At 44.0% G+C, this 19717-nt stretch overlaps 1 protein-coding gene across 15 annotated transcripts in view; it reads left to right on the top strand.

Moving 5' to 3' along the window:
• Positions 1-19717, top strand: part of DPYD (dihydropyrimidine dehydrogenase) — a 612292-nt gene that overhangs the window by 98999 nt on the left and 493576 nt on the right. The window lies entirely within an intron of this gene.

Here is a 19717-nt window from a genome sequence, read left to right as displayed (position 1 = left end):
TGCGCTCATATCTTTTCTATTCACGCATCATTACTGCAAGTGCACCAGCCTGGTATAGCGCTCTTATAGTCCATGTTCCAATAAATGTCTTATCCTTCCAATTCATCATATAATTCCCTGTTTTGTGCATTATAGTGTGTATTTGTTCTGATTTCATACTTCTTGCCCACCCTCGGTTTCCAAGCAGCGAGCGTGTCACTTGTTTGTCTGGGTGATCACTGAGCTGGTATGCTTTAGTTTAGTTTAGCTTCTGCAACCCTACAGAAAATCGACTCAAATTTTAAGTATATTTAAATTCTGAATTTAAATATTTAAATTAAGAATGAAATGAAAACCACATTTCTTAGGATTGTGTGTGTGTGTGTGTACGTACAATTATATAAGATATTATATATAATTTTAAATGTGTAAAATATTTTTAAAAAATCAGAGAATATCTATCATACTAAAGCCTAAGGAATGCTCCTAGTTCTAATTTGCATATTATTTTACACCTAGATCATGAAGTAGATAACAAGCTGCAAATAGTTAACATTATTCAGGGTATAATGATTGGTATTGTGAGAATTTGGTTTAATTTTAAGTACACATAATTGAAGTGCTGGTATGATTATAATGTTTTGTTAATATTGTTAATAAATACACCATTGTGGATATACTATCATATTTTAATGTAATTGCAAAGCTTAAGTAAACCATAAAAGGAAATTAATTTTTGAATCCATGTTTTACAAGTGGAAAAACTGGTGATTTACATATTCAAAATATCTATTACTCTCATCTTGTTTGGTATTTTATACAGTAACTTGTCAGAAACAATAGCATAGAAGTCTATGTATAATGTCTATGTATAAGAATATTAAACTTATCCTAAATAGGGCTCAATTTGATCTTAACATAGATCCACTAAAGAAGAGACAAATCCTGGTCCTCTGTAAAGCTTCTTTCTGCTATTCTGCAAGAGCAAAAGATGCGTGCAAGAAACTAAAGTGCTGCATCAAAATTCCTGTTTACTTTATGCTGTCCCCTGCAGCCTTGTCACAGGTGGCATGTGGAGGGGCATGAGCCGGGGAAGGCGGGGAGTGCTGGTGTGTCTTCAGGTGTACAGTCCTGAGGGTGATTATTATTAGAAATGTAAATTGGGTTTTATGAGAAATAATTTTAGTTTTCGTTCTCAATCAGGCTAAGGTTAGAAGAAAAATAGTAAACAGAGGCTTGGGGGCAAGAATCTATAATAAAGTCAAAGATAAAATTCAGAAGGAAAATTTTTTTTGGCAGGGGAATGGGAAATGACAGAAGGTCCTGTGTTACTTCCTTTCATTCCCTCTAAGCGTATGTTACTATTTTTAATATAAGCACTTAATGGCAGAAGCCTGAATTATTATATATCTTAAAAGGTTGTAACAAATTTTTGGGCACTACATAAGTAATATTCAGTTTACATCTCATGTAAATTTTCTCTGTCCAAAAGTAAAGAACATTAGACAAACAGTGCTTTTATCAGTATCCCATGAGATCTCTCTGATGGTCTGCATGTGTTTGTTTACCTTACCAACAAGGACAAAATGGTTTATGTCAGCAATCAGTGTGGTATCAAGAGTGGCTAAGTGGACATACATTTATGTATCCTAATTTTAGATGACTCTATCTCCTACTTTTGTGAATGGTATCCTTATATGGGTAGGTTGTTTCTTGGGGAGATTGGCTGAGTATGATTACAAGTTCATGAGTAGAAAATAAAAACATTAATTTTTGGATACCTGGTGTAGATGTCACTAAATCCCTCCTTAGTTTAGACCTTTCTGCAGTTCCGTACAAAGATATTCAAATTTGAATTATATATACATTCCTGAGCAAGAGAGGACAGATATATTTTTACCCCCATCTGTAAGAGCTAGAGGAGGAAAATTGGACAGGACGGAATGGAATTAATTATGTAATGCATTTTTGACAAATGTGTCCCTTATTCTCTTATAAGAAGAGCGTGGATATGAGACTACACCTCTCTACTACCTCACTTTGCTAGGACCATAATCAACAGGGACTGATTCTGTTCTTGCTGTTGTCTTGACACCTGTTTGTCCAGGGGCTAGTAATAATTAATTTCCTCTTAATGTAGTCTAAAATCTGGGATACATTTGAAAAGTGATGTTACTCTAAAAGGTCTTGGTCTTGCCTTCTCCAGCAGATGATTGTTTTCCTTTTAGATGTTTCTACAAGGTCTGAATCAATAAAAATTCCCCAGAGACAAACATTCCCATCCTGCCCTGATATCTTGCCAGTGTTTAGTCTTAATTTCCCCAACAGGAATGGTATATGACAATTAGCAATTACTTGCTAACATGATATTTATCATTGTTTTCATCCACCTTAATTCATCCATTTTTATCCATGCACATTGCTTATAATTTTGTCTGCTTGGGACATTTCTTGATTTGGGAGAGATAAGTGGTATTACCTATGGATTTACTGAAAGTTGCTTAGTTTCCTCTTTCCTTCTAAGTGTAACTATGCTTTACCTCCCTATATGATTATAGCAACTCAAGAAGAAAAAAATCAGGGTCCTTTAAAATGTTTCAAGTTAAGCACCCAAAAAACATTGGGACCCAAAAATCACTGGTGACTTTTTAAAATCTTGGCCTTGATAAAGGAAATTGATCATTTGGACACTACTTTCAATTTGGAGATCATGCTGTGTTTTTGTTTTCAGCTGTATTGAAATGTTCTTAAGTTCTAAATGTTACTCACTGTACATTTCTGATAGTTAATTTCCAGGAAGAAACAGAATATACTTAAAATAAGAGGTCATACTTTCCTTAGAATTTCCAATGTTTATAGACATCACGTGATGAGGATCATTTTATGTAACTTTTACTCATAGTAATTAATAATGTGGCAATGTATAGATGGTGCTAAACATGCCCGTGTAGCCAATTATATTTTGTATGTTTTTTTATATGCCCAGTATAGAAATAACTAGAGAACATTTGAAGCACTTTGCAACTTTTGGTAGTACTATACCTAAGTGTATTACAAAATAAGGAGGAAGATCTATACTGTGTCTGACAGATAGGGGTTAAGTTGTCTGGGTCAAATTGTGAACTCCATATTGTTTTGAGAACACCATTTTGTGATTGTAACCTTCTCTGTGAGGTGGAACCTTGATGTTGGGTTGAGACATCTGGTGCTGAAAATCAGTCTAATCTTTACAAGGTCAGTCTATTCTAGACATTGTGTATTCATGCTAGATTGTGGGACGCCTCAAAGGGGGCTAACAATGAGACAGCCATCAACGTTGAATGACTCTTCCCTACTGGAACAATAGGTTTTATACCATGAGGCCCAACTTTGAACGACATGCAAATTTGTGAAGCGTTCCATATTTTTATGCCCAAATACATTTGTTAGTCTCTAAGGTGCCAAAAGGACTCCTCGTTGTTTTTGCTGATACAGACTAACACAGCTACCACTCTGAAACTTTGAATGACTGTCAGTAGCCAGTGCAAACCCTTGGACCACCAACACAAATCAATGGGGTAAGGGGCTGGGTCAGAAATGGGACAGACTGTTGTAAAATGTGGCCGCATTTTTAAGCAAGGAGGCCATTCCATCATTCCTGGAAAGCAGAACTTGCTAGAGAGTAAAGACAGGAGAGACTGCCTTGCCTAAGGATACTGACCAGGACACCCACGATGAGATCAGACCAGGGAATTGTGTTCAGGACTGTGGGTTGTTTTCCAAAGATCTAAAACTTTCATGTGCTTTTTAAACTTTCATGTGCTTTAATAGTAAAGTCTTGGTGGCTATGAAATTTCTTTGCTGATCCTGTGTCCGTTGCTTTACTCCCATGTTTAACTATAAAACCAGGTCTCCCACAGCCAAATGGACTCTAGGAGAACATGTCTAAGCTACTAGTGGTTCAGAAGGGCTGAGGCACTGGTTCCAGGGTCTAGGTGGCTAGACTGCAGGATACCACTGCCCAAGAAGGGTGTCAGACATGGGGGTCTGCACCTGGGAGTGCACCTGAGAGACCCACAGCTAGGAACAGTGACCAGTCACTATCCAAACGCAGGGGTCTTACAAGCACATGCAATTCAGAGGTTGGAGCATATCACAACACAATGGTGTCTCTCTGTCCAGAAAGCAGAGCTGGGTCAGATTATGACACTGTACATTTGCTAAAAGCATCCTAGAACATAGAGTGGACCTATAGCATTACATTGTTTGACTTCTAGTAATCTGCAATCTTCAATAGATATTAGACCTTGTGTTGCATCTTTATATACCGCTTAAACTGCTAGTTGTTATAAGAATAAATTAGAGTACTTAATATTTGATTTGCAATTTCAAAAAACAATCAGCACAGTTTTGAAATATGGGGAGCACATGGTTCTAGTTGTATTATAACTCACAGTGAGTTTCTTGTCATTGTATTCCCACAGTGTTTATCTCCAGTGCTTTAGAAAGTGATTGCACTGCCTTATATATAATTAAAATATAAATCAAGAAACCATAAACTGTCTTGTTTTGAGCTTGATTGTGAGATTGATCTTCAACAAAGTAGTCTACTTTATAATACCTTGACAGGAAATTTTGATGTTGAATTGTTTTTCCAAGTTTATATGGTCTTAGAAGCTTATATAGGTTTATATGCTGTTGCACCCATGTTGTCCGAGATATAGTATATAATTTCTGATTTTTCATTTGGGAATTTTAATTTACTTTGAGCTGGTGAGGTAAATCGGAGAATAAGCCTGACTCCTTAGGGAATACCATAGTGAGGGGGATCAGGGGAGTTTAGAGAGATTGTGATTTCCCTTGAACATTCCTTCAATCACCTGTCTAGAATAAACTGAAGTTCTGTAATTTTAACTGACCTAAGGTGATGTACAGTACATGATCAGGACTCGTGGTTATAAATTTCTATTGAGTTCTGTAGAAAATCACAGTGAAGTGCATCTTGCTTTGCAATCCAGACTTATAATTGCTTTGTATCAAAGAACTGAGCTGCCCTTATAGGGTAACTAAGGAATAAAAGCACCTAGGAGGAAAACGTAATCTAAATACTAAGTTTTATTAATTTAAAAATATTCAATTGTTTAAAAATGTACATGTAAATCCCATATTACCATTACCAATCATGTGGTTATGTACAGTAACATTTTGCTTGTTTAAAAGATGTTTCATATAAACTATTTCAGGAAGACCTAGTAAGATTTCTAATAAGAAAAGCAATTTCTTCATCACTGTTGTGATTTACAGGAAAAACTAGATTATATTTTGTCTATTGTGTCATTGATATTATTGAGACAAGATGGGCGAGGTAATATCATTTATTGGACCAACTTCTCTTGGTGAAAAAGACAAGCTGTGTAGTTCGAAAGCTTGTCTCTCTCTCACCAGCAGAAGTTTCTCCAATAAAATATATTACCTCACCCCCTTGTCCTGATATCCTGGGACTGATACGGCTACAACAACACTGCATATTGATATTATTGTAATCAGTAATGAAATGTAATATTTGTGCTGTTGGCAGGTGGAAATGTGACAGCTTTAGCAAATTGTAGAAATGTTTACTAAGGTCTCTTCAAAGTTCTTAAGAAAAAATCAGCTTAGCTCACTAGACATCTTTCAGGACCTGACAAATTCCTGTAAATGCCAGCTTGTGATGGCATTTTATATACACCTCTACCTCGATATAACGCTGTCCTCGGGAGCCAAAAAATCTTACCGCGTTATAGGTGAAACCGGGTTATATTGAACTTGCTTTGATCCACCGGAGTGCGCAGCCCCGCCCCCCCCAGAGCACTGCTTTACCGCGTTATATCCAAATTTGTGTTATATCGGGTGGCGTTATATCGAGGTAGCGGTGTATATGTGAATGTAATTAATACTGTGTGTTTTAGGGTGGAATCCAGGATATGGGCCTATGTAGGTTATTAGAATTTTCTATGACTATTAGAAGCACCAATGCTTTTATTTTTGCTGAAAGCACAATCTAACACCATATTTCTATTTAAACTCTGTATTATGTTGAAGGCACTGAAAACAGAAGTTTAGCAAGAACAGAACTGCAGTTTTCAGCCTATATTAAGTAAGTTTCTTTAGGTCTGAGAAGCTGTATCATGGAAATCTATTAAATGCTTTATTAATTTCCATTCATGGCTCTTAGGGGCATGATCCAAATCTTATTTTTTTAAGTCTTCAGTTGAGCTTGTATCACATATATACTTTTTTAAAAATGAGGCATGGTGACTAGGAGTAAATATGCATAATACCTGCACTCAAGCTGAAGATGGCAAAAACAGGATGGTCAAAAGCTGATGGGGGGATGTGTTCCTCTCATTTCCTGTGGTTGTGCCTATTATAATGACAGAGTAAAATCTTCAGGATCTTGTCCATATATTGTAAGCACATCATTGACTTATGTGTGCATGTGTCATTAATAACAATATCTTGGAGTGGAGAGAGAAGAACTTGTCTTGCAATTTGTGAGGGGGAGGAAGAGAATCTTTTTCTGCTTTTTGAGCCCATTAGTGTTGATTTAAGTGAAAAATCATATTGGATAAGAGTCAAATTTTTTGCTTTTTAGTATACCACAGGAGACCATGTCTGACATTGGTAGCGAAAGAAAGTTTTGAAAACCACTGTGGCAGATGGCTTATCACAAAGACTCCAAAGAAGACATACATTGGTGCAGTGTCATACTTTCAGTAGCAGGATTGTTAGATATGCAAATTGTTAGAGTAGAAAAAAAACACAGTAAAGCAAGTTGAGAGCCGTCCATCTATCTCCCTTTATTATTTTCTAAAATGAAGTTAGGCACTTTAAGTATTTCTTTAGATTTATTTTCAGATAGAATTAATGGCCAGGGATCAGTGATCTAGAAAACTCAAGCAATTCCATGCAATATGGACTGGCAACATTTTAGCTCCTTTAGTTACACAGACCATTTCTTTTGAAAACATTTGTGCTACATTTGTAGAGTTCACAGTTGCTTTTAAAATGTGTATTTCCCTCCCCACACAACCTACTCGTGGCTTTTTAGGTTTTACAATCTGATTTCATGTTTTGGAGGTGTGAACAGTGTGAACCAATAGATTCTCACCAGCCCCAGGGAGTTTGACAGACAATCACGAAGGTGACTTGCTTCTCTGACAAAGTCCCAAATCCCACAGCTCCAAATGTGACCCAGCCATTGCCTGGTGGGCCAGGGTGACCTGATCACCACAGAAAGGTTGGGGGGAGGTAAAGGATGCCAGAAGACTGTAGGAGAACTTATTAAAAGGATGTATCAGTATTTTGCTTATCATCATCTACACACACAGTCTTTTCCCCATAAGTTCCTTTACGTCTAGGGCAAGTCCACAGTTCACTAGGGGGGGCAGGCTCCAGCCCATGCCCAACTCTTCCCAAACTCTGTTTCTTTTTCTCAGGGTGATTGCCGCTTCTCATGCCCCTCTTTGGATCTGTTTTTCCCATTGGCACTCCTTCAGCCTGCAGTCTTCTTGCGTGTTGCCTCTGCTGCTGCTCCTCTTTTTCTGAGATGACTGTGTCTGGCTTATATAGACTCCTGACCTCTCCCACTCCCAGCATCCTCTGGAAGAATTGTTCAATTGGAATCAAGTGGTTCCTCCTGCCCCACCCTGTAACAGTTCACACTGTCACAGATAGTTTGACAGTGAATCTACCGTACACATAACCCCCCACTCCACACACACACACACACACACACACACACACACACACACACACACACACACACACACAGTGTTCTGTACTCTAATGGTGGTGAGTCATATACAGAGGTTGATGAGCCTGCTGCAGCTTTGGCTAACACAGCTGGGCATTTTAGTTCCGCAGTTAGAGGCTCATTCTTTTACACACAGGTCCTGGGTTCAGTCTTCGCTACCACCAACCCACCTGCGGTGTGATGTTATATTTCATAAAGCTCATTACTTACAGCCCTCTTCTTCTTTTAATATCTCCTCTGTGTGTGGTTAGAGACCAGTTCTTTATAACTACAGTAACTCCTCACTTAAAGTCCTCCTGGTTAACGTTGTTACGTTTCTGATCAATTAGGGAACATGCTCGTTTAAAGTTGTGCAATGCTCCCTTATAACGTTGTTTTGCAGCCGCCTGCTTTGTCCACTACTTGCAGGAAGAGCAGCCCATTGCAGCTAGCTGGTGGGGGCTTGGAACCAGGGTGGACCGGCAGCCCCCCTATCAGTTACCTGCTCCCCTAAGTTCCCTGTGCAGCAGCCACCCAGCAGGCTACCAATTGCCAGAAGTTCAGCTGTCCCGCCCTGCACTGCCATGTGCTGCTCCTACCCTCTGCCTTGGAGCTGCTCCCGGGAGCCTCCTGCTTGCTGTGCAGGGGAAGGGGGAAGAAGGGGGCTAGTGTCAGGGTTTCCCCCTCCCCCCTACTCCTGCCCCCTGCTTACCCCTTCTCCATATAGAACAGGGTGGGGACAGGACAGGGCTCAGGACGGAGAGAGCTTGCTGGCCGCAGCTGCTGTCTCAACTTCCTGATTTTTTTAAAGGCAATGTATGTAGAGTGGGGTAAGCATTCTTAAAGAGGAAATGCACATCTCTCTCTCTCTCTCCCACACATAGGGTGTGTGTCTCTGTCTGCTATGCTGTCTCCCCACCCTCCATTTGTGCTGCCTTGTAGAGTGTGAAGCTACATTAACAACCATGTGTTAACCCTTGAGGGCTCAGCCGAGTGCTAGTTCATCATTTATCTGTAAGGCATTTCCCTGGGAAATACCCTCCCTCTTCCACCCTCTAACTTCACCACCTCAACCAAGCTTCACAATCATCATTGCTGTGTACATTATTAAATTGTTTGTTTAAAACTTATACTCTCTCTCTCTCTCTGTGTATATATATATATATAGTGACAAAGTTCCTCCTCTATCTTGGTTGGTCCTGTGCTTATTGGCAGATTTTCTTGCCTCAGAGATTCACCATGTGGGTTGGGGAATAGCCCAGAGACCTTCCCCTCTGGAAGAACCCACAGTCCAGGTCAATTGGGAGGTTTGGGGGGAACCCGGGCCCACCCTCTACTCCGGGTTCCAGCCCAGGGCCCTGTGGACTGCACCCTCCATACAATTTCAGAAACCTGATGTGGCCCTCAGGCCAAAATGTTTGCCCACCCCTGCTCTAGAGTCTATTGGTAGATATATTTATGCATATGGTTTAAGCAGTGGTAGTTTTCTCCATTCCTCGAGAGAGTCTTTACTACTTAGTATGCTGCATGGCATAGTTACTTATGTTGTCATATAAATCTCCACAATTTAGAAGTAATTTGTTTATAGGTGTGGTTTACTCATAGATGTTGCCTATTGGCTTGTGAATAAGCTGAGAAGATTTTACTGAATTTGGTCTTTTCTTTTTTTTTTGGTTTGCTGTATTATGTCACCATATTCTGATTGTTCAGATTGTGAACCTGGGTCCAATTATGCCCTGGCATATTTAACTTTCATCAATATTAATCAGCCACTCCCCAGAAGACTTCTGAATTTATATCCTGTTTATTTGTCTTGAAGGTATTTGGGAAAGTCAAAAAGGATTATTGAAATGAAATGTGCCATTTAAATCAACACCATTTCATTGAAAACAAGTTTTTATTGTCAGTCTTTTTCACAAGAAAGTAATTGAATGGGAAGCAAATTTGACATTAAAATATACATCTTAGCTGGAGCTGGTTGAAAATTATCCAATAGAACAATTTTCTTGCAGAAGATGTTGATTCTTTTCAAACTTTAGTTGGAAACTAGGCTAGCAGGCATGTTTTCTGTCAGCTCTTCCTCTGGCGAGATGAATGGTGGGGCCAGCAAACTGCCCAGCTCCCTGGCTGCTTCCCTCATGGACTGCCAGGTTGCTTAGCTTCTTGGGTGGCCCAGTTCTTCTTCGAGAGATGTCCCTGTGGGTGCTCCACTTCAGGTCAAGGTGCATCCCAACGTCTTTGATCGGAGATTTCTACAGCAGTACCCCTACGGGCTGCGCACACACTGTGCCTGCCTCTCGAGCTGTCAGTGCTTGAATAGCACGTGCACAGCCCGGATGCCTTAGTTCCTTTTCTATCGTCCCCGGCTAGTGACAGAGTTCAGCAGTGGTCTTTGAGATTAGATAGTTAGTTTGTGTCTCAGTTTAGTTAGATAGTTTTTAGTCATTAGAGTTACCATGCTACAAAGGTGTTGGACTATCCAATCCAAGGAGGGGGAGTGCTCTCTCAGAGGAAAGAATGTTTTTCCTTCTCCTTAGAGGTTGAAGGCTAGCTAAGCTTGAGGGGGTACCTATGTCTGCCTGCCTAGCTAGTGGGATGGCTTAAAGTTAATGGCTAAAACAACACAAGTAAATGGGTCTTAGTTCCCTGCGTGTCATCAAACTGTTCTTCGGTGGTGGAGTGGAAATTGAGTGATGAAAGGTTGTTAAAAATGTCAAGTGCTAGGCCAGCATGGAAAAGGACAAGCTTCGCTGTGTGTACTTACAATTGTAGGTCGCTGGCGAGGGAGGAAACGTTAAACCATCTGATGGAGGAGAAGAAAAGGATAACATGCGATATCCTCGGTATCTGTGAAACCCGACAAAAGAAGGAGTTGGAAGTCAACTGGAAGGATGGAAGCGCTGTGAGACTCGGAAAGGGAGATGGTGCTAGAAACGTTCAAGGAGTCAGATTTATCGTCAGTAAGGATTGGGTTTCGAAAGTCATATCATGCCAGCTAATATCATTACGTATTGGTATGCTGCATCTTGAGATGGAGTCAAAAGCTATCCTCAGGGTCATCCAGGCCTATGCTCCCACAAGTGCAAGTGAGGACGAAGAAGTGGAAGAATTCTACCAAGAGCTCGAAAGAGCCTTCACGCAAAAGTCTACTTACACTGTCACGATGGGAGATTTCAACGCTAAGGTCAGGCGAGGGAAAGCTGGCGAAAAGTTCATAGGGAGATACGGCAGCAGCGAAAGAAATGAAAGAGGAGAAAGGCTGGTAATGATGGCAGAAATGAAAGAACTGTATGTGGCAAACACCTGGTACAAAAAGACGATTGCAAACGCGAACAGTAAGAATGAAATCGACTATAGTTTAGTCAATAAAAGGTGCATCGTTCAAGACATCTCTGTAGTGCAGCCCTTCAACACTGGCAGTGACCATCGCCTGCTTAGAGCGAAGTTGATTTTCGACAAAGTAGTGGAAAAGAAAGCTTTACAGCTGGCACACAGGAAACAGCGCCCAAAGACATTTGATGAAGCAAAGCTGAAGAAAGCGATTTCTGGGTTTGACTGGAGCCAGATGGAAAAGTGTGATGAGGACTATAGTATCTTTGCTGACAAGCTGAGACATTGCATAAAAGCAGCTGAAATTGAAAAGATGATGAAGGCAAAGGGAAGAATCTCGAACAAAATGAAAAGCTTGTTAAAGAAGTGGAGAAATATGAAAAGGAGCTCGGATAACAACCTCGAGTACTCCATTCTGTTCAAGCTTATACGGCAAAAACTGAAGGACGACTTTGAGAACTTCTGGAAAGAAAAGCTCCTTAAAACAGCTGAATCACACAAGAGCCTCAGGACATGTAAGCAGAAATTGGAGCAGTATAGATTGAGCGTAACAGCATTGAAGAACAAGGATGGAGAGAGTAATTGAAAGAGCAGGGATGGAGAAGGTCTGCAAGGACTTCTATATAGAATGGTTCAAATCAAGAATCAGCGTCCCTCTCCCAAGGCTCCAAGAGTCAGAAGAACGCGTCCCCCCAGTAATAGTCAGTGAAGTCTGAAGCGCACTACACCAGATGAAGAAGGGAAAAGCTCCAGGCAAAGATGGAATAACATCAGAAATGATTTCCTCAGGAGGTGAAAAACTTTGGAAGGCCCTCACTTTAAGAGTCAGTTGATATCTCGAAGCAGGAAAAATACCATCAAGCTGGAAGGAGTCGAATACCATCTTGCTGTACAAGAAGGGGGATTGAGAAAATCTTAAGAACTATCACCCTATATGCCTGCTCTCTCATATCTATAAACTCTTACAAAGGTGATAACGAACTGACTCTCGGAGTCAGGATGAACAACAGCTGAGAGAGCAGGCAGGGTTTGGAAGAAATTTCAGCATGATCGACCATATATTTACCCTTAGCCAGCACCTAGAAAGAGCGAGGGAATACAAATTCCCGCTGTGCATTACTTTCATCGACTATGAAAAGGCCTTCGATAGCGTCGAGTTCAACGCAATATTAAAGGTACTCGCAGAACAGGGCATTAACACGCAGTACATCAGTTTGTTGAAGGAAGTGAATACTGGATGTACAACAGACATTACTCTCCTCGAAACTCCCCTCCGCATCCCAATCGAGAAAGGTGTAAAGCAAGGAGATACGATTTCACTGAAACTATTTACTGCCAGCCTTGAAATGGTTATGAACAAGATCAATTGGAGGAATGGTGTTAATATAAATGGAGAACGATTATCTCATCTCAGATTCGTGGACGACATCGTACTAATTGCTGAAAGCACCAACCAACTGCACAGTATGCTACAAAGACTCTACAAGAAAACAGTCAGGTTGGTCTGAAAATGAACCATTGCAAAATGAAATACACGTGATCAGACGTCTTATGAAAAGCCCGAATAATGGTAACAGGAGAAGAAATTGAAGAAGTGGAAAAATACATATATTTGGGCCAAGAAGTTTATATGCGCCAAGACATGAACGGAGAACTCTCAGAAAGGATTCGGGCAGAATGGTGTGCGTTTAATTCCACGAAGGACATCCTCAAAGGAAAAATCAACAAGACCACACGTACAAATATCTTCAATTCAGTAGTGCTGCCAGCCATTCTGCATGGCAGTGAAACGTGGGCACTGACGAAGAGAGAAGAACAGTGGCTGTCGGTAGCTGAAAGGGCAATGGAACGAGCTATGTTGGGAATTTCCCTTCTGGATCGTATCCCAAATGAAATTATTAGAGAATGCAGTGGTGTGAAAGATATTGTCGTGGAAAGCAGATAATAAGATACGATGGGCGGGCCACATAGCATGGTTCACGGACAATAGGTGGACCTCAATCATTACTGAGTGGTATCTGCGAGAACAAAAAAGACCACCTGGTCGGCCTCCAAGAAGATGGGAAGATGACATTTTTAAACATTTCGGATGAACGTGGAGAAGAAAGGCAAGAATGCAAGAAGAATGGTGGACGTGTTATGATTGGCGCAGTCTTAACGACAGTTGAAGATCGATCCAGGTGAGGTGAGTTACTATTTAGATAAGTTACATTAACTGTTACATTTATTTCTTAAAAAAACAAAAACCCTCTGCGGTTATGGACATGCCTGGATCCCCAGGCTTCAAGTGATGTGCCTCCTGTAATGATGCCATCCCCATCTCGGACAGGCATTCACAGTGTGTATGCTGTTTGGGGGAGTATCATGTATCCCAAAAATGTGTCCTCTGTACCAAATGAAAGCGTGGTCCCACAAGGACAGGGAGCTCAGACTTAAAATGCTGCTCCTGGAAAACTATCTCAGACCTGCATCTGACCCTGGCCAGCAAACCTCTGTGACACCCTCCAGAGGCAAAGCAAATGCAAAAAAATGGCCAGCTTCCTCCCCCCTCAGGAGCCATTCCTTGGGAAAAAGTTAAAACCGGCTCTCCTGTCTCCGGTAACTCCTCCTCCACGTCATAGCACCTTTCACACGGCAGGCACCGACCGTGAGTCGGCTGCTCCACTACACGGTGCTGAGGCTCAGGGCTTTCAGTTGCCCGCCTCTTTCAGCTCTCCCTTGGCCACCTCTGTCAATATGGTGCCGAGAGCTGCTACGGTGCCAAGAATACAAGCGGCAGCTGCAGCACTGTCCTTTGATCTTGCGGCGCCGCTTTTGCAGCAGCTGCTCTCGGCACAGAGCCTCCTGAGGTCTCCATCCTCTCGTGCAGTGCCTACCTCAGGGGCACCTACTCTGCGGAGCCAGCTTGCATCCCAGGACACCCTTCGGTGCATCATCAGATGCCCCAGCAGACTTTGCCTCCACCAGCTACACCAGCACCAACTCCTGGTCAGTCAGCTCCACCGCAGTTTTTACAGCCAGAGGAATTAAGGGTGTCCCATGCTCCTGAGTCTCCTCTTCTTGGCACCAGTCTATCACCAAGACCTTTAGCACCCTAACTTCAGTACTCTCCTACCACTTCAAGCCCCTCCAATGAAGTGTGAGAGGAGGAAGAGGAATACGATGACCAGATGTTTTCCTCTCAATACCCTCCCCAGATTCAGTTACCTACAACTGGGAGACGCATTACAGTATGATGTCCGTATCCTCAAGGCTATCCACACTGGTATGGTAATCCCTGAATGGGACCACCTATGCCCCCCTAGGGCAATGGTCACACTGGGGTCCATGGACCTACACCACACCACACTCAGGTGTTCCGTGGGCTGCCCAGAGGAAACCTGTCAGACCCTCCCCACTGCCAGTTTACACTGAAACCCAGATAAGACCTGAAGTGGCCGCCACCCCTACAGAGGACACTGCCCCACACACCTCCTCTACAGTGATAACACCACAAGACGCCATGGTACCCCCACCACCTCCCAATACTGATGAGCTCTCTCACTTTCAAGAGTTGTTTCAGAGAATAGCAGAAGAGTTCAAGGTTACCCTGGAGGAGGTACCTGAAACACACCACGAGCTTACTGACATCCTGCAAGCTACGACTGCCTCTAAAATAGCCCTACCAATTAATGGGGCCATTGTGGAACCTGCTAAAACTATTTGGCAGACCCCAGCCACAATAACACCCACTCTCAAGAGACCGGACCGCAAATATTTTATCCCATCTAAGGGTTCTGAGTTTCTATTTACGCACCCCTCACCTAATTCACTAGCGGTCGACGCGGCCCATCAGAAAAACAAATACCAACACTTCCGATCCACTCCTTCGGACAAAGATAAAAAGATACTGGACTCCTTCGGCCGCAAAGTGTATTCTTCTTTCACTTTGCAATTTAGAGTAGCGAACTATGCGGCGCTCTTAGCAAAATATGACCACAAAAATTATGCTAAGGTAATGCAATTTATTGATGATATGTCAGAGGATAAATGACAACAATTTAAAGCAGTGATGTTTGAGGGCCAATTGATCTCCCGCACAGCTCTTCAAGCCACCCTCGATACTGCAGACACAGCGGCCAGATCCACAGCCATGGCTGTCATCATGCAGCGGGCCTCATGGTTTGCTTCTTCCTCCTTTCCGAAGGAGATACAGAATACGGTCCCCTTCGATGGAGCTAAGTTCGTCGCCTCTACGACCAATGAGGTCCTTCACTCCACGAAGGACTCACGTGCCACACTCCAATCCTTACGCATCCAAACACCTGCCTCAAAGAAGAGACAATATAGATATCAGCCATACCAACGACTGCTTTACCATACCTTTGCTCAACATCCACCTTTAAGGCAATATGATATGCAACAACAACGACATAGGCCCAGGAACCAACGACGTTGCCCTCTGCAAACAACGGCGACCCACCCACTTAACCCAAATAAACAAATTTGAAGTCTTGGTCAAAGGTATAGACAACCTCACCAGCGCCAACTCCAACCAACCATTTCTTTGGACACCGTTTGTGTCCGTTCCTGGAAAACCATCACTATGGACAGATGGGTCCTGGAAATTATCTGATTGGGTTATGCCATCCCCTTCCTCTTCTTACCTCTCACCCACCCTGTCCCTCTTCAGGGACCCTTCTCACGAACAATTGCTCTGTCAGGAGGTACAACACGTCATACATCTCGACGCAATAGAGGAGGTACCCCCTCAACACAGAGGGAAAAGGTTTTACTCCCACTACTTCTTGATGGAAAAGAAAAATGGCGGTTGGCACCCTATCACCGATCTTCGACGTTTGAACAAGTTCGTCAAGAAACAGAAATTCCGGGTGGTTACTCTCCCAATGATAATTCCGACGCTGGAGCAAGAAGATTGGTTTTCAACCCTCGACCTCCAAGACGCATATTTCCATGTCTCTATCTACCTTGCCCATTGACATTTTCTCAGGTTTGTTGTGGGAGCGCAACACTACCAATACAGAATCCTCTCATTTGGTCTCTCCACCGCACCACGTGTCTTCTCCAAGGTGCTAGCAGTTGTAATAGCACATCTCAGGAACAAAGGAATCCTCATATTTCCTTACCTGGACGATTGTCTCCTCAAGTCTCCCACTCAGTTAGAAGCGAACCACACAACTCTTGCAACCCTTCACTGCTTCCACACGTTGGGCCTGCAAATGAACAAACAAATTTATCTTAGAACCTACCCAACAAATCGACTTCATCGGTGCCCACCTCGATTCCACCACCGGTCTTGCATCTCTCCCCCAGGACAGATTCCAGACAATGGGCAACCTTATTACCCATATATATGCCAGCCCACAGACTACAGTCCGAAACTCCCTAGAGATCTTAGGACATATGGCCGCTTGCACATTTGTGGTTGCAAATGCTCGCCTGTACATGCGATGCCTTCAGGGTTGATTTGTATACTAGCCACAGTATACAAATCAAATAAGCACAGGCTAAACAAGTTACTAACTATGCCCCAGAAAGTCAAGGACTCACTTCTGTGGTGGACCTCTCCCATCAACCTCTGCACCAGGATTCCCTTCCGACAAGATCCTTCAATTACCATCACCACAGATGCATCCCTCACAGGATGGGGAGCACACATCGGCCACCTCACTACTCAGGGTCTCTGGGCTGCTTTAGAAACCAAGCTTCATACATTTGCTAGAGCATCGGGCCGTACACAATGCCTGCCTCCATTTCCTTCCCATCATCCAAAACCGCTGAATTTGAATCATGACTGACAACATCGCATACATGTTTTATGTCAACAGATGGGGGGAGCCCGGTCACACTCCCTCCGCACAGAAGCGGTAACACTTTGGAACTGGTGCCTTCAACACAGTATCCATAACTCCACCTCATACCTGCCAGGTTCTCAAAATACCACCGCAGACAAGCTCAGCCGATCGTTCCCCATAGAGCATGAGTGGGAACTCAATGACACCATTCTTTCTAACATTTTCCAGACCTGGAGTTTTCCCCAACTGGATCTATTTGCCACAGCAATAAACAAAAAATGCCTGACATTCTTCTCCAGAGCAGGCCTGGGGAAACACTCACGGGGAGATGCCTTTATGCTCCTATGGACCGAGACCCTCATGTATGCGTTCCCACCAATGCCTCTATTGCACAGAGTAATTTAGAAGATATGAACAGACAGAGCCAACAACATTCTCCCCCAGCATGGTCCAGACAACCCTGGTACCCCTTCTGCCTGCGCATGATGGTCAAGCCACCCATTCCCCTTCTCCCACTCAGCAACCTCCTATTACAACACCAGGGACAACTATTTCACCCTGACATACAACATCTCCACCAGAGGGCTTGGCTGATCAATGGTTCTCTAATGCAGAGTTAACATGTTCGGACTAAGTGCGCACTGTCTTGCTACACAGCAGAACACACAACATGCACACTACCTACCTGCATAAATGGAAACGGTTCACATCTTGGTGCTCTGACAAACAGACCTCTCCAGTTTCTGCTTCATTCCCACTGATACTGGATTACCTGTTACACCTTAAAACATCTGGCCTCTCTACGAGCTCACACAAGGTCCACCTCGCGGCAATCACTGCCTTCCACCATAAGATGGACTATGTTACGGTCTTTGCCCATCCAATCAGTTCCTGAAGGGTATCCAGACATTATACCCAGACGTGAAACTGCCTGCTGCACCTTGGGATTTACACCTAGTCCTCAAAACTCTGATGGATAAACCCTCTGAAGCGATGGCTGCCTGCTACCTTCTCCACCTATCCAGGAAGACCGCCTTCCTCATAGCAATCACGTCTGCCAGACGAGTAGAAGAAATGGGGGCACTTATGGCGGACCCTCCGTATACCACGTTCTTCCACAATAAGGTCACACACCGCATGCATCCAAAGTTCTTACCTAAGATACACTCTGCCTTTCACCTCAATGAACCTATATACCTCCCAACATTTTCCCCCAAACCTCATGCTAATGCCTTTGAAACAACATTGCACACTCTTGATGCTCACAGAGCATTATACTTTTACCTGAATAGAACAAAACAGTTTAGCAACCCCCCCAGACTTTTTGTCTCTACTACTCAGCGCTCACAGGGGAATGCTATCTCTACACAGAGACTTTCCAAATGGATTGCTGACTGTATACACCTTTGTTACCAACTCAGGCAAATACAACCTCCTACATCAATTAGGACACACTCTATCTGTCTCCACCTCCACAGCCTTTCTCCATAATGTCCCACTGTCTGACATATGCAAGGCAGCTACCTGGGCATCAAACCTTACCTTCGCTAATCAGTACGCTCTCATCCACACTGCAGTGTTGACAGAAAATTGGGCAGAGCTGTCTTGTCAACAGCCTTCTTACCTCATCCGAAATCCCAACCATCCAAAGGGATACTGCTTTTCAGTCACCTGGAGTGGAGCACCCACAGGGACATTTCTCGAAGAAGAAGAGGAGGTTACTCACCCTGTGCAGTAACTGACGTTCTTCGAGATGAGTGTCCCTGTGGGTGCTCCACTACCCGCCCTCTTCCCCTCTACTTCGGAATTCGTAATGCACTCCATTGTAGAGAAGGAACTGAGGAGCCCGGGCTGTGCATGTGCAATTCAAAGACTGACAGCTCGAGAGGCAGGCACAGCCCTGTAGTGGGGCGGCTGCCCCGCTCCTTGGGGGGGGGGCGCTGCAGCAGGCTAGTGCGCCTGTGCAGACAGGCAGCCAATTAAAGAAGGGCTTGTTGGGAGCCAATCAGGGCCCAGATTGGAGACAGCCAATCAGGACCAGGCTCAGCCCTATAAAAAGGCTGCTCAGGGAGCGGAGAGGGAGTCTGTCCCAGGCCTTCGAGAGGGGATGGCATGTCTCCAGAGCTTGGAGACTAGCACCTGGACAGCGCAGTGCTGGCCAGGCTCGGGGAGCAAAAGGGAGCTCTAGCCTGTAGCCTGCCAGGCTGCAGGCCCTGAAGAGAAGGGCCTAGCAGGTGCAAGAGGCCGTAGGGAAAGCGGCCCAGGGAAGTGGACAGACGAGGGGAGAGAAGGAGGACAGCGAGGCTGCCGCCAGAGGGTTCCTGGATCGGGACCCAGAGTAGAGGGCGGGCCTGGGTCCCCCCCTTCTCCCCTCGGCCGTAGGGAGCGGCAGTCATAGAGTACGCCAGATCCCTGACAAAAGGGATTAGACTTTAGGGTGTGTGGTTGGACATGGTGGCTGGGGTGCAGAGAGACTGCTGATCACCCCCCCCCCACCCCGGAAGGGGGTGTGGATGGACTGAGGGGCACTGCCAGAGGGCAGTGGTCCAGAAGAGGACACTGCGAGCTGGTGAGCGACACGGGCTCAGACGCCAACCAAGGGCGAGACAACGGGTGGGACACCACCAGGAGAGGGCGCTCCACCAGACTGAGCTAATTCCCGGAGACAACCAGCAGGAGGCGCTGGGTGGTGAGTCCCAACCCTGTCACAAGCGCTTGCGCAGCCTGTAGGAGTACTGCTGTAGAAATCTCCGATCGAAAGCACTGTGACGCACCTTGACCTGAAGTGGAGCACCCACGGGGACACTCATCTTGAAGAACGTCAGTTACTGCACAGGGTGAGTAACCTCCTCTTCCCCAG

The sequence above is a fragment of the Chrysemys picta genome, chromosome 8 (assembly GCF_011386835.1).
Source record: "Chrysemys picta bellii isolate R12L10 chromosome 8, ASM1138683v2, whole genome shotgun sequence".
In the NCBI taxonomy this organism is placed as follows: Eukaryota; Metazoa; Chordata; order Testudines; family Emydidae; genus Chrysemys; species Chrysemys picta.
This window is presented reverse-complemented; position numbering and strand designations above follow the sequence as displayed.